The sequence below is a fragment of the Dermochelys coriacea genome, chromosome 2 (genome assembly GCF_009764565.3).
Source record: "Dermochelys coriacea isolate rDerCor1 chromosome 2, rDerCor1.pri.v4, whole genome shotgun sequence".
Lineage (NCBI taxonomy): Eukaryota > Metazoa > Chordata > Testudines > Dermochelyidae > Dermochelys > Dermochelys coriacea.
In genome coordinates this window covers 88,368,443-88,383,252 of record NC_050069.1, presented here as the reverse complement: position 1 = coordinate 88,383,252, position 14,810 = coordinate 88,368,443, and the positions used below count along the sequence as shown (strand labels likewise).

Genomic DNA, 14,810 nt, shown 5'->3' with positions numbered 1-14,810 from the left:
AAGAATTCCACATGACTAAATGAGTAACTGTGCGATTGTACTGCTACAACCCTTGTTGCTGCAACCCTATATTGTTGCTTCCCTTCTATTTGCTACTGGGACTCGATTTATCAGGTCTAAAATTTAGATTACAAGCACTTTAGGGCAGGGACCATGTCTTTCTATGTCATCCTTTAGGAGTTTAGCACACTTTTGGGTGCTACAAAATAATAAATATTTGTTTTATGTTTTAATAGTTGAACCTGATAGATATTTACAGAGCCCGATTGTATTCCCATTAAAATCCATGGGCCTTTTGCCATTGTCTTCACTGAGAGCAGATATGGACTCATTGAGGCTTATGCATGAGAACTTATGCAAATTCCATGCGTTTGCATCTCTACCAAATTAGGAGAGAAGCACGTTTTACCTCATGCCAGTATGATATCAATAGACCTATGTGTTTCATCTAGCACATATAATATGTCAAAAGGGCATAGTCTATGAATCCTTCCCACTGTGTAGGAAGTATGCAGCCTCAGTGCAAAAGACCAGAGCAAGGTCTTTAGGTCACTCTGTCTACAGGTATCAAGCTTAAAGTGACATAACAAAGAACTCTTCAGATGCTTACCTTCAATAGCTAAGAATGTTACCAGTTCATAAGGACTGGGACATGACACTGCTCTTTAAGCACTGGAATATGTTTAACATCACTGCATAATAATGTAATGCTGCCACAAACTTTAGTTTTTATTTTCTGAAGTGTAACACCAATTTAATTTGAATTATTATTATTATGTAAACTGTTGTCTAGCAAACTCTGTGCAACTTTACTTTATTTGCTGTAAGAAGCAATTAAGAAATGGACAATCAGAAATTCTTCTTATGTAACTGATTTAAATAATCAGGAATGTTTGTTTTTCAATAATACTTAACAGATTCATTAATTTTATCTTAGCAGTTCACCAATAATTATTAAATTATTATGTATAACTAGAGCTTTCTGTGTATATATATATATTTCATGTTTAAAATCTGTGTGCAAACCCCCTTTTTTGTTTATTTAAGGGCAGATTCTGATATCCTTACTCACTGAGTTGTACCTTAGTTTTCAGATAGTTGCACTGAACTCAGTGAGACTCTTTGAGAAGTAAGCTACTGTTCAAAGTGAGCTAGGGTAGAAACTGCTCAGAGTTGACCCCTTCCCCCACCCCAAGTTCAGAAGCAGCCTCTCCTAGGAGATCAGCACAATCTCTATCAGGCACACATATTCACTCTCACAATTTGTTCTCAGAAGATGCTGCACTTTGCTTGGTTTTGTCTTGCTTTCAGTTTTTATCTAGACTGAGCCAAAGCCTAATGGTGTTCAAACCAAGGATAAAACATACCTTTTTGATAAAATCTTCCTCCAAAATTAATGCTGATAAAGAGAGGAGGAGGGAGGAAGAGCTACCCACATAGTAGTAGGTAGTATTACTACAGTAGGAGGACACTTCAGTCTCCATGGTCACTCAATAACAGACCTCAAAGTGGCAATTTTTCAACAAAAAAAACTTCAAAAACAGACTCCAACATGAAGCTACAGAACTGGAATTAATTTGAAAACTAGATACAATCAGATTAGGCCTGAATAAAGACTGGGAGTGGTTGGAGTCAATACAAAACCGAAACTTAATTTCCCCAATACTAATTTCTCCCTACTGTTACTCACACCTTCTTGTCAACTTTCTGTAATGGGCCACTCTCTTACCACTTCAAAAGTTATTTCTCCTCCCTTGGTATCCTGCTGTTAATTGATTTATCTCGTTAGACTGACCTAATACTTGGTAAAGCAACAAACATCCTTTCATGTATTTATACCTGCTCCTGTATCTTTTACTTCATACATCTGATGAAGTGGGTTCTAGCCCACGAAAGCTTATGCCCAAATAAATTTGTTGGTCTCTAAGGTGCCACAAGGACACCTTGGTTTTTTTTTACCCACATAAAGTCACACATCCCGCCCACCCAGGAGGAACAGAGGGCTTTTGTGTTCTTTGTGCAATGATTAGATATCTCAGTGACAGGAGATATATACAACCTATGATAGATGTGTCCAGGTAACTGGCAGACAGATTGTTTTTTCAGCTCCAATTTCACACATTAAATATCTGTCTCTAAGTAGCTTATGACAAATAAAAATAGTTATATTCTAAATGTTTTAACACAATAAAATAACATTTTTCGCCAAACACACATGATTTAATCTTGTATGTAATTCTCCTTCAGCTTCTCAGCCACTTTCATTAGGAGACTGTTTCCCTTACGAGGCTACTTATTATCAGCCCCCTGAGATGTCATTTAAAACAGGTTTTGCCATACGTATTGGCACTCAGTAAGCATACTGTCCACAGAGCATTGAATAAAAAACGAACATTATTAAGGAAAGAAACAGTTAAAGAGCTAGGAGACATCTTCTTATTTTATTTTGATTTCAAGCCACCGTTATCCACTCACCTTCTCATTACTTCAAAGCCTGCCAAAATGACAAATTTCAGCGATCCTATCACGTCCTGTTTTCAACAAGCTGCCCTTTAAAGATTTCATCCTATCCCTGTCAAATGATGCTGGGTTAAGTTCCATCACTCCCACTAATTTCCATATACCTCCACCCCACCCAGTACTTACTACTTTTGTCAGTATTGCTTGCTGAGATACAAAGCATTATCATATTTCCCTGAATGCCCCCTGAGCAGTCAGGTGTAGAAACCATAGTCTGTGACCTGATTCTGCCAAAAAGTAACTATATATTTGTCATATTGCATCCTTTGCATCTGCCATGTCAAACTGTGTAGAAAGAAATAGTTGTGGGAAACTGAGTTCATTGAAAAACAATGTTGAGATTAGACAATGCCTAGATTTGTACAAATGCACATGGGGTACAGGGGTGCTGGAACAATATTTATAATGGGGTTGCTGAGAGCCACTGAACCAAAATGTAAATCTTGTATATGAGGGAAACCACTTCAAGCCAGCACCCCTAGTTCCAGCACCTATAAAGAGGTATTGGTACTGGGGGTCTGTGCCACTAAGGGCTGAGCTTCCCAAACTAAATCTTGACAGGGGTCTGAGAAGTTCTTGCAACCAACTTAAAACACTATGTGATAATTGAACATCACAAGTGGTTAAGATGGTTAAAAAAACCACTAACAACAACTTTCCTCCCTTGCACTCAGACCAAGCCAGGTGGACAACCAGACGCACTCCCAGCACACAAGAACCAATGAACTCTAGTGCCCAATGGGGCACCATAATTTCTATGGGACAGCTAGGGCACGATGATGCCCAGGGTCCACTCTCCTTCATATTGCCCACATAAACTGGGCTAATACAGGGAAGGTTAATGCTGCATCCTGTAAAAGGGTGTCGCTAATGCTGTGTGGCCATTGCCAGAATGAGGCACAACATTTCTGTGAACTCCTGCAAGGGGTGAGGTGCATTGACAACATTTCCTCTCACTCACCCACACCCACACTACAAACTTAGATTTAGAGCCACAATCTAGCCTACTGGTGGGCAACCTGGGAACGGCGAACTGCAGCCACTGGGAGCTGTGGGCGATCGTGCTTGTGGACGGTCAATGTAAACAAACTGTCTTGTGGCCCGCCAGTGGATTACCCTGACAGGCCACATGTGGCCCGTGGGCCGCAGGTTGCCCACCTCTGATCTAGCCTTTGATTTGAGCATAGTCATAAAAATTCCACTTGAGTATCAAAAGATAAGGTGTACATTTTTAATGGTGACAGTTATTAACCATCGGAACAATAAACCAAGGGACATGGTGAAATTTTCCGTCACTGAAATTTTTAAATCAAGATTGGATGCTTTTCTACAAGAGGTGCTCTAAGAATTATTTTGGGGAGGTTCTATGGCCTATGTGATCCAACGGGTCAAAGTGGAACACAGTAGTTCCTTCTGGCCTTGAAATCTATTAATCTACTTACTAAAATAAATACCTTATAGTTGAATTGCAGTTTCATGCATTTATAATGTGTTATATAACTATGTTTGAAAAAATAAGGGATCTTAATTTAATTTTTGGTCAATTGCTAGTCTACCGAAAGATTTTTCTATTACCTACATTTTAAATTAGTCTACCTTAATAAATAATAATAGTTTCCAGTTCTAGAGCACATTCCACTGAGAATCTCAGAGACTTTTGCAAATATGAATACGCTGAGCCTCACAAAACTCCTGTGGTGTAAATGAGCATAACTACCTCATCACTATCATTTTGCAGGTGGAGAAACGAAGAAAATGACTTGCCCAATATCACACAGGAAGTGCCAGGCATAGCTGGGAAGAGAACCCAGATTTGCCAGTCCCAGACCTTAACTCCAAGAAAATCCTCCCTCAGTGTCCTTGACTGTCTTAGGGGCTCGGACCTGCAAATATTTACTACTGGTTGAAATGTTTCAGATGATTTATTTTAGTATAAAACAGCCTTTTTTCAAAAATTAAAACTTTCTATTTTTAAGAAACTTGAAAATGGAAAAGTTTCAGTTTTCATTTCTACCCCTCCTCCCACCCATTTCCCTCCTTTCCGTTAGCAAAATTGAAAAAAATAAGGATGGGGGGGTTAAGGGAATAGGGGAAAACAAACTGAAAAATGAAAAATGAATTTTTATTGAAATTTTTCGTGAAAAACTTCAAATTAAAGAAAATATTTTCTTTTTTTTTCCCCAAAAACAAATTTTTATAATGTTCAGGTTTTTTGTGAGCAGCCTTCACCAGTTTTCAACCAGCTCCTCTGACTACCCTGGCATAGCGCTTATTGTCCTGAGTAGTCTGTCCTTAGGTAAAAAGAAAAGGAGTACTTGTGGCACCTTAGAGACTAACAAATTTATTAGAGCATAAGCTTTCATGAGCTACAACTCACTTCATCAGATGCATACAGTGGAAAATATAGTGGGGAGATTTTAACATACACAGACAACATGAAACAATGGGTGTTACCATACGGACTGTAACAAGAGTGACCAGGAAAGGTGAGATTACCAGCAGGAGAGCAAGGGGGTTGGGGGAGGGGGAACCTTTTGTAGTAATAATCAAGGTGGGCCATTTCCAGCACTTTATAAGAACAGTAGAAGGGGACTTTGTCCTCACCCATAACTATTTCACATTTGGGAACAATGTATACCTTCAAATCAGTGGCACTGCTATGGGTACCCGCATGGCCCCTCAATATGCCACCATTTTTATGACTGAATTAGAACAATGCTTCCTCAGCTCTCGTCCCCTAATGCCCCTACTCTACTTGCACTACATTGATGACATCTTCATCATCTGGACCCATGGAAAAGAAGCCCTTGAGAAATTCCACCATGATTTCAACAATTTCCATCTCACCATCAGCCTCAGCCTGGACCAGTCCACACAAGAGATCCACTTCCTGGACACTACGGTGCTAATAAATGATGGTCACATAAACACCACCCTATATCGGAAACCTACTGACCGCTATACTTACCTACATGCCTCCAGTTTTCATCCAGACTACACCACACGATCCATTGTCTACAGCCAAGCTCTACGATACAACCGCATTTGCTCCAACCCCTCAGACAGAGACAAACACCTACAAGATCTCTATCAAGCATTCTTAAAACTACAATACCCACCTGCTGAAGTGAAGAAACAGACTGACAGAGCCAGAAGACTACCCAGAAGTCACCTACTACAGGACAGGCCCAATAAAGAAAATAACAGAACACCATTAGCCATCACCTTCAGCCCCCAACTAAAACCTCTCCAACGCATCATCAAGGATCTACAACCTGTCCTGAAGATAACCCATCACTCTCACAGATCTTGGAAGACAGGCCAGTCCTTGCTTACAGACAGTCCCCCAAACTGAAGCAAACACTCACCAGCAACCACATACCACACGACAGAACCACTAACCCAGGAACCTTTACTTGCAACAAAGTCTGTTGCCAACTGTGTCCACATATCTATTCAGGGGACACCATCATAGGGCCTAATCACATCAGCCACACTATCAGAGGCTCGTTCACCTGCACATCTACCAATGTGATATATGCCATCATGTGCCAGCAATGCCCCTCTGCCATGTACGTTGGCCAAACTGGACAATCTCTACGTAAAAGAATAAATAGACACAAATCAGACATCAAGAATTGTAACATTCAAAAACCAGTCGGAGAATACTTCAATCTCTTTGGTCACTCGATTACAGACCTAAAAGTGGCAATACTTCAACAAAAAAAACTTCAAAACCAGACTCCAAGGAGAGATGCTGAGTTGGAATTAATTTGCAAACTGGATACAATTAACTTAGGCTTGAATAAAGACTGGGAGTGGATGGGTCATTACACAAAGTAAAACTATTTCCCTTTGTTTATTTCCCCTCCTACTGTTCTTGTAAAGTGCTGGAAATGGCTCACCTTGATTATTACTACAAAGGGTCGTCCCCCCCACCCCCCGCTCTCCTGCTGGTAATAGCTCACCTTAAATCACTCTCATTACAGTGTGTATGGTAACACCCATTGTTTCATGTTCTCTGTGTATATAAAATCTCCCCACTATATTTTCCACTGTATGCATCCAATGAAGTGAGCTGTAGCTCACGAAAGCTTATGCTCTAATAAATTTGTTAGTCTCTAAGGTGCCACAAGTCCTTCTTTTCTTTTTATGGATACAGACTAACACGGCTGCTACTCTGAAACCTGTCTTTAAGTACTCAGAGTAGCAAGTTCTACGTCAAACGATAAATCTTTGCAGGATCAGGCCCTTAGATGTTAAAAGAAATGTAAAGATTTGTGGTTATTACATATTGCATTTAGAGCCAAGAGACACTCAGATATAAAGCAAAACGGGCTAAACTGAGGAAGACCTCATACAAGGATGATAAATCACTGTTCATCTGTGCAATTGTCCTTGTTTTTAATCAAAAGCGACTATTTTGTGTCAGTGAAAACAAAACTCACACACAGCAGCCTGGGAAGGGGGGAGCTGAAGATCAAAGAGCAAAATTCCTGTTGCTGTGTCATATTTTCAAAGGCTGCCTCAGACTCACCATGATGGAAAGTGTGCGCCATGTGCCGGCACTGAAGAGGAAGGAATTCTACCCAGGTATCTTTAGGAGGGCTGAGAATTACTGCTAAAATATTCCAGTAAACCTCTATGTAGTTTAACTTTCTCTTTACTATTTTCTGGACTAACAAAGAAAATAAATGAGTGCAATTTTCATTCTCTCCTAAAGGAGAGTCTTCTGTGAGTGGGAGGATCTATTTATTTATCTCTTTAGAATCTTACACCATACCTATCCCTGTGGTATCTAACACCTCAGCAGAAACATCAGCAAAATAAAGGTGAAAGGGAAAGGGCAGGGGAAAACTTACTCATTTAAAAGAGACAGCATGACAGACAGGAACGGTCTACTGCATTGTACTTATTTATTTAGATTTATAAAATGCTTTAGCTGCACCCACCAGATACTTTGATACCCATCCCATGAACTAAAATACTCACCAAAATACAATAGATAAAGGACTGATTATGCAATCCAGCACATACAGATCCACCAGCTATTATTGAGAAAAACAAGATGAAGTTTGTTGTAACCAGATGATGAATCAGGAGCTGACTGAGTACCTTATCACTCAAATCTCCACCCATATTGGTTAATTGGGACCTAATTAGAGGATCAATCAATAAGTGGAACTACAGGGAGAAGGTTTAATTAGATGGGGAAGCAACCCCAGCAGCTGAGAGCAGAGAAATAGAGAACAAGGAAGCAGAGACTATGAAGGATCTGTTAATACTACTCCCTTCCCCCTGAAACAAGTTGGGGAGTTGGCCAGGACTAGTAATTATGTAAATAGCACTACAGGTGGTGTCCTACTGGGAACAGCATAAGAAAGCACTGTGGTGGTGGGTCTGTGCATAAAGTGAGAAAGGACTCCCAGTGGACCACCCGATGACACTTGTTCAGCTCTCATCCCAACAAGCCTGGGAAAAGGTAGGCTCTGCAGCATACCAAAAGGTTAAAAAGAAATCCAGCCTCTCACATCCCAACAAGGTGATGAGAATTCCAAAGTCAGGGTCCCCTCATGAAGAGTGCCATTTATAGGCCCCAGTTCAGCAAAGCCGACCCTTAAGCATGTGCTTAACTGTGCTGACGCTGCACAGGTCTCGGCTAGGGATGGGCCAAATAGACTCGTATCCTGCATATTCTTGCTGAAGACAGTCTCATAAAGAAACCTTGGAAAAAGTGTGTGCGCCAAGAATTGCTTACTTAGAGGGAGACGAGAGATATTAGCTTGAAACTATTAACCCAATTACTGTATTTCAGAGTTGCTGACCATCAATGTTCTTGTTAAATACGGCCATTTCAGTTCATGTTGGCATTAATATTAAGTAACAGAAATAAAAGTTAGTCTAGTTGATTGGCACTCGCATAACAGTAATCAATTGTTTGATGATACTCCTCTATAAATATTTGCCACCTGAGGAAACACAGGGAAGAACCTAGGAAGATAGGAACTGACAAAATGGATCAGTTCCGTAGCCCATCTCTGACAGAGGCAGATGCTATAATCTAAGTAATGGACAATTACAGAACGGGGAGTTTTATTCCTCATGTAAGCAGGGGGAATTTTCCTGGCTTCTGCACTACCCCGGTGAAGTGGGCTAGCGAAAGGATCTGGGTCCTCGCTCCCACTTCCTTTACCCAGAGGCCTCCCTGCCCTTGAGGACTCCCCTTCCACTCTCCTGTCTGGCAGAGTCCTCGTAACCCCAACAAGGCTGGACCCAGGATTCCTGGGGGGCTTGACCCCCCCAACCCTGCTGTGGTCACCTAGGACAGGGGCTAGGGTGTCCCCACTCTGGGGTACTCTCTCTGCACTGGGCACTTCTCTGACCCACTGACCATTACATACAAGTTAAAGCAAATGCAAGTTATTTAATCAACAATTAATTTTAAAAAGAATAAGGAATAATGGGAAAAGTTGAAGAAAACACATCAACCCGCTCTGCAGCAGGAAACATCACAAACAGTGTCTCTGGGATGTCAGAGCAGTTCACAGTCTGTTCCTTGTAAGTCTCAGGCCCTGGCTGTGCTGCAGGGATGCTGTGGGTTGTACACTTGCTCTGGCGGTGGCCATCTGCTCTCAGGCTCTAAGTGGTAGGACCCTTCTTCTCAGCGTCGCCCCCGCCCTGTCGGGGTTATGATCCAAGCCTGGCCTGCTCTGGTTGCTACAACTCTGCTGTCAGGACAGGTCTGCTCTGCAGGCTGCTTCACTCTGCTCCAAGCACTGACCTGCTTCGGGGGCTGCTTTTCTGGCCCCTCTGGCTCTGGTTGCTGCAGCTCTCCTCCCAGGTCAAGTCTGCTCTTTCCGGCTGTGCCTCTGGCTTTGGGGCTGCAGCTCTGCTCCCAGCACAGGGTCTGCTCTCTCTGGGCTGCTTTTCTGGTCCCTCTGATCTGGCACAGTTCTGCTCCCCAGCTCAGCTTGGGCTCCTGCTTCCTCCTTAGCTCGGCCCCGCTCTGTCTGACCCAGGCAATTCCAGCTCCCCTGGAGGACAGGACCTTCCTGGCCTCCTGACTCCCTGATTAGCTTGCCCACCCTATCATTCAGGCTGACCTGGAACATTGGCCTCTCCCCATTGCTCCTGGGGACTGTCAGTCTCAGGGTCCTGTTTTCCCACAGACCCTTCCCCTTTTAGTACTGGGAGCTAGCCAACAAAACACCTCACTGAATGTTAGTAAGGGGGCAACAGTCCCCTTACACTAATCCCAGGCAGTTAACTTGGTTTGTATCCTGAAGCAGGAGGGATTTAATTCCCTATATTTTTATCCTCATGTAACTGTGGATGTCTTCATTACCAATATAAATGTCTAATCCTTTTGTGAATCCTGCTCCAAGAAAGTGACACTATCCCATGTGTTGTTTCTTTCTAGTATGGGTTTCAATGCATTTTGAAAATTGTTGTCTTCTAAATGGATGTAAACAAAGGCCGGGGTCCTCTGGCTGTGCCTGGGTCTTGTCTGCCCCATCCATCATCAGCTAAGCTTCTCACTAACAGATATGACAAGTTAGAGGGTAAACACATAATTCATCACTTTGAGTGCTGGGTTTTGCTTTCCTCCCTATTTTTCTTGCCTTGAAAGCATAACCACACACCACCTTCTACCATCCTCTCTTAAACACCAGGCTTCCCACTGTTCTATTCCTCTGAGAAACTGAATATCTTTTTCAGGTCTTTAATGTTTACCAGCAACATTAAAATGTCATGAAAAGACACTGAAATTCTCTCAAAACCAAGTAATATAAACAGATCACGAGACAGCAAAAGCACCAGTTTCAAAAAGGTAAACTACCTTTCTGTTTGAAAAGATGAAATTGATAATAAATACGAGGAGGCTGATTCAAATCTGTTACATCAATGTAAATCAAGAGTAATCCTAATGAACTCACTTTTGCACTACTTTGAAAGCTAGTGTAAGATGGAAGAGAATCAGAACCACCAAGCTAGTACAGGTTTCAGAGTAGCAGCCGTGTTAGTCTGTATTCGCAAAAAGAAAAGGAGGACTTGTGGCACCTTAGAGACTAACAAATTTATTTGAGCATAAGCTTTCGTGAGCTACAGCTCACTTCATCGGATGCATTTGGTGGAAAATACAGTGGGGAGATTTATATACACACACAGAGAACATGAAACAATGGATTTGGATATGCTCAAATAAATTTTAGTCTCTAAGGTGCCACAAGTACTCCTTTTCTTCAAGCTAGTACAGGAGGTGTAAATTACATCTCCCTGTACCATTCTGCGCTATAGGAGGATTCAACCCTGAAAGAGAGCAGACATTGGTACTGATTTGTTCCTTCAAGGCTTTCCCCTGGGAAGGATCAGCTTTCTGTTAGTATCATGGTTCCCTAGGGTACTCTGCCTGCAGAAGCTGCTGAAGGAATGTACTGACACAGTGCATTTACCAGCTCCTGGCCATAATTATATCCTTGCCCAGAAATGCCCACTTTTGGGGCTTTACTAGTTCTTGTAGAACTTCCAACCCAGTGTATGAAAGATTGCAGCTGCTTTTTGGTAACATAAACTTCCTCCCTCAGGGAAACATTCTGCTATCAGAAAACTCCATCTGCACTAACAGAAGCTGGCATAGTCCCCATTCTGAATTTGTCCCAACTCCTTTAAGAGAGTATACGGAATATTTTAATGTCACTGGTATTCAAATACTGGGGCAGGTGGTTTTGTCCTACCCACAGTTCTCACCACTGCTGACTGAAAAAGAAAACAGGCGAACAAAGGAAGACAAAGTTAAGTAAAAGGTAGAGACTGCCATCTTTTTCTTTCTTTTTTTTTTTTTTGTCCCCCACTTTGAACACTGAATGTTACCAAATCCTGGGAAGAAAGCCAAAAATCAGCATTGTGCTGATGGGAACATGAATTGTATATGAAGAGGTGTTTCAAATAGTGTATAAATACTGGTTTCAGAGTAGCAGCCGTATTAGTCTGTATTCGCAAAAAGAAAAGGAGTACTTGTGGCACCTTAGAGACTAACAAATTTATTAGAGCATAAGCTTTCGTGAGCTATCCGATGAAGTGAGCTGTAGCTCACGAAAGCTTATGCTCTAATAAATTTGTTAGTCTCTAAGGTGCCACAAGTACTCCTTTTCTTTTTGTATAAATACTGAAGCACAGTGATGTCTGAAGTGGTAGCTCAAGGCTCTGCAGAAGTTCTAACAGGAAAAAAATTGGCCATGCTGAAAGAATTCTGAAGGCTGTGCCCCCTCATCCTTCTACAGAAGGAGTCGGCAAACGACAGTCTGAGATTTCTCCTCAAAAAGAAACATTACTGTGGCAATCCAAAGGACAATAAGAGCCATCGTGGTTTTAGACCTGCAAAGGGCCTCGTAACAAAGATCACACACACAAGAGCTGAAAAGAAAAAGTTTTCTAGGATAGCATATCTACTTTTTTTTTTTTAATAGAGAGAAAGCTGTGTTATACTGGAATTTACTCAAGTGACACACAATGATGGATATAGCTCCACAGTTTAGAAGTTTACTTCTCCAAGCTCTCAACCATTTGGAAAAGTTTGAACTTAGGTGAGCCTTCTGCGGTCTCGCATCTTTCTCTTTCCATTCCTCTTTCTTCTTTCTTTACCCCACCTCCTGACCAACGCCTCTCTTCTCTGACCCTCCGCCTCAAGCTCCAGCACCACTTGGCTTCTCGCTCCCCGATAGATTCCAGGTCCCTATCACCACAGGCACTGGCTTCTAATTTTCTAGTCACGCCCGCTCTGCCCCAGGCCCCACACCACCCCACCTGCCCCCTTCCCACCCCTGCTGTTTCGCGGCACGCCGGAGGTGCTGGGAGGGAGGGGGAGGAGTTGATTGGCAGGGCCGCAGGCAGGTGGGGGGGGGAATGAGGGGAGCTTGGCTGCTGGTGGGAGCTAAGCACCCACTAATATTTTTCGGTGCCTATTTCAGGGCAACTACACCTGTATCCCCACCTCTGTGGCTCACTCCAGGAGTGCTCAGTCAGTTCTCAGGTCTCCAGCCAAAACATGTCTCTGGGCAAAGATCCTTGTTCCACTCTCTTCTGATGGGCGAGGGAGGGTTTTAAGGCTGCACAGTTCCATCTTACCCTGTGATATTCTCAGCAAGCCAGTCTGTGCAAAGGCTATCACCTATCCATTGGCTTCTATCCAAGGGTATGAACAGCATATTGCCAGCAGTTACAAGTTACCACATAGCTCTTTCTTAGCAAGAACATTAATTCTTAAGGTAAAAGTATTACAGAGAAAACCTAATAAAAACACCTAAACACACGCTAAACATTCCAGGAGTCACCATCCTCTGGGTGGGGAGTCCGACAGGCCAACATCCCTTCCACCCTTCAACAAGAGTTGGGGCCTCCCCTGGGATGGAGGATCCTGTCCCTTTGTTGAACCAAAATGAAGGCCCTGTGTCAGTTAAACCCAGGCTTTTTATATCAAAAGCCCTTTCTTTCTTTCTTTGTTGGTCTCTGGAAAACCCCCTTTGAACCAGTATATGCAAGCCTGCCAAGGATGTGGTACCTCTCTGGAGGTACCACCTTACAATTCACCTTAATTACTCCCCACTGTTTCTAGTTCCTGAATGAGCTATGATAACTGTACCCCTGGAGTTGCACAGAATACCTGGCCCACAGTGATACATAAACCATTCAGAAACTTAATACAATGAGGTCCCCAAAGATATCACAGGGGGTTGCAATATCTCACAGTCCCCACCAAGCCCCCTACCTTGGGGATACATCCCATCTGCTGGGCCTTAAGTAGCTACACAAGTCAACTTTTGTGACCTTCAGTGCTTCTCTATGTCAAAAACACCAGAGTGCATTTCTAGCCCCAAGAAAATTCCCTGAATAATGTGATATTTGAGGATGAGAGCTAGTTCAGCAAAAACTGTCAGACTTGCTGAGAATCCCAGAAGGAAGTCACAAAGGTAGGAGGCCTCTTGGGAGTTGAAGTAAGGAGGAAGAAACTTGTCAGGAACTGACAGTGATCTCAAAACAGTTAGATCTGGTTGTTAAAGATTTGGCCTTAGTTATTCAGGCTAGTTATTTTTCCTGATTTCTTTTTCAGAATTGTTATTTACTGAGCATTGATGCTCTGTTCAGCACTGTACAGACAATAAAATAGGACAAACTTCCCTTCCCCAAGGAGATTGCCACTTAGACACAGACATTACAGCTCAAACATCGTAATTGATAGACATTGAAGGTCCAAATTCAACATACTGTCTGTATATAGATACACTGCAGTGCCATGAAAGGCCACACAGAAAATTAAATTAAATTGCACAGTTTTGATGGGAAAGTGGGCAGCTAATGATAAAATTTGGAGTCGGAGTTTACACAGGTCTGTAAAGCAATAAAAACTTCCAAGAAAGATTTAGAAAACCTGGGGGTGGAACCCCCCAATCAAATTACTCTTCAGATTATTGCTGTGTTACTATGCTTCATTTAAAAAATGCTGCATGTGAAGTTTGTGCGGTACAATGGTGACATTCATACTTTGCATTGTGGGCACACAACACCAGGTTTTACATATTTCATCAAACTTCCTGTGATCGCTTTCCATTGCTTCCTGGGCTTGAAGACTGACTGTACTACACAGCCAGATAGGGGAATACATAGGACTAAGAACCAAACCCACTCCGTGTCACAGGCTAGCCAGGCCTTGGGTCCAGGTTTGCAGGAATAAGGGGGCAATGATTGCCACTCCACCCCTTCAGAATAGACCAGGTGCATGGGAAATGGGAGAGGTGGGGCAGGGAACTGGCAACACTTTGGCTCCTCCCCCTAGTACATTAGCCAGCACAGCTGAGCTGATGTAGGAGGGGTTCTAGTTTGCTGTTTTAGAGACCAACAGGTGCTGTTGCCCCACCTAACCTCTGTCTGAGCCCCCGAACACCCCCTAGAGCTGGGGCCGGGAGCAGGGCCATGGCTCCGGGAGGAGGGGACACAGACAAGGGTAAGGGGGCTGATGCTGGGCCACAGTTGGGAGCAGGTGCAGAGCCCTGGGTGCGGGGTCAGGAGCAGAGACCCAGGTGTGGAGCTGGCAGCTGGGATCCTGCGTGCGGGGCCTGGAGTGAGCCCCGGGCACAGGACTGGCAGCCGGGATCCCACATGTGGGGCTGGGAATAGACCCCCAGGTGTGGGACCAGGAGCAGAGTCCTGGGCACAGGGCTTGCAGCCCAGACCCTGTTTGCGGGGCCGGGAGCAGAGCCCCACGCACGGGGCCAGAACTGGGGCCATCAGCCAGG

General features: G+C 43.2%; 1 protein-coding gene across 1 annotated transcript in view; it reads left to right on the top strand.

The window, feature by feature from the left end:
* The first annotated feature begins 7,771 nt into the window (after nucleotides 1–7,771).
* The window catches only part of TMEM200C (transmembrane protein 200C), a 32,944-nt gene continuing 25,905 nt past the window's right edge, over nucleotides 7,772–14,810 (top strand). The window contains exon 1 of the mRNA XM_038393337.2: nucleotides 7,772–8,002. The gene's annotated coding sequence lies outside the window, so the exon portion shown is untranslated. The remainder of the gene's footprint in view (nucleotides 8,003–14,810) is intronic.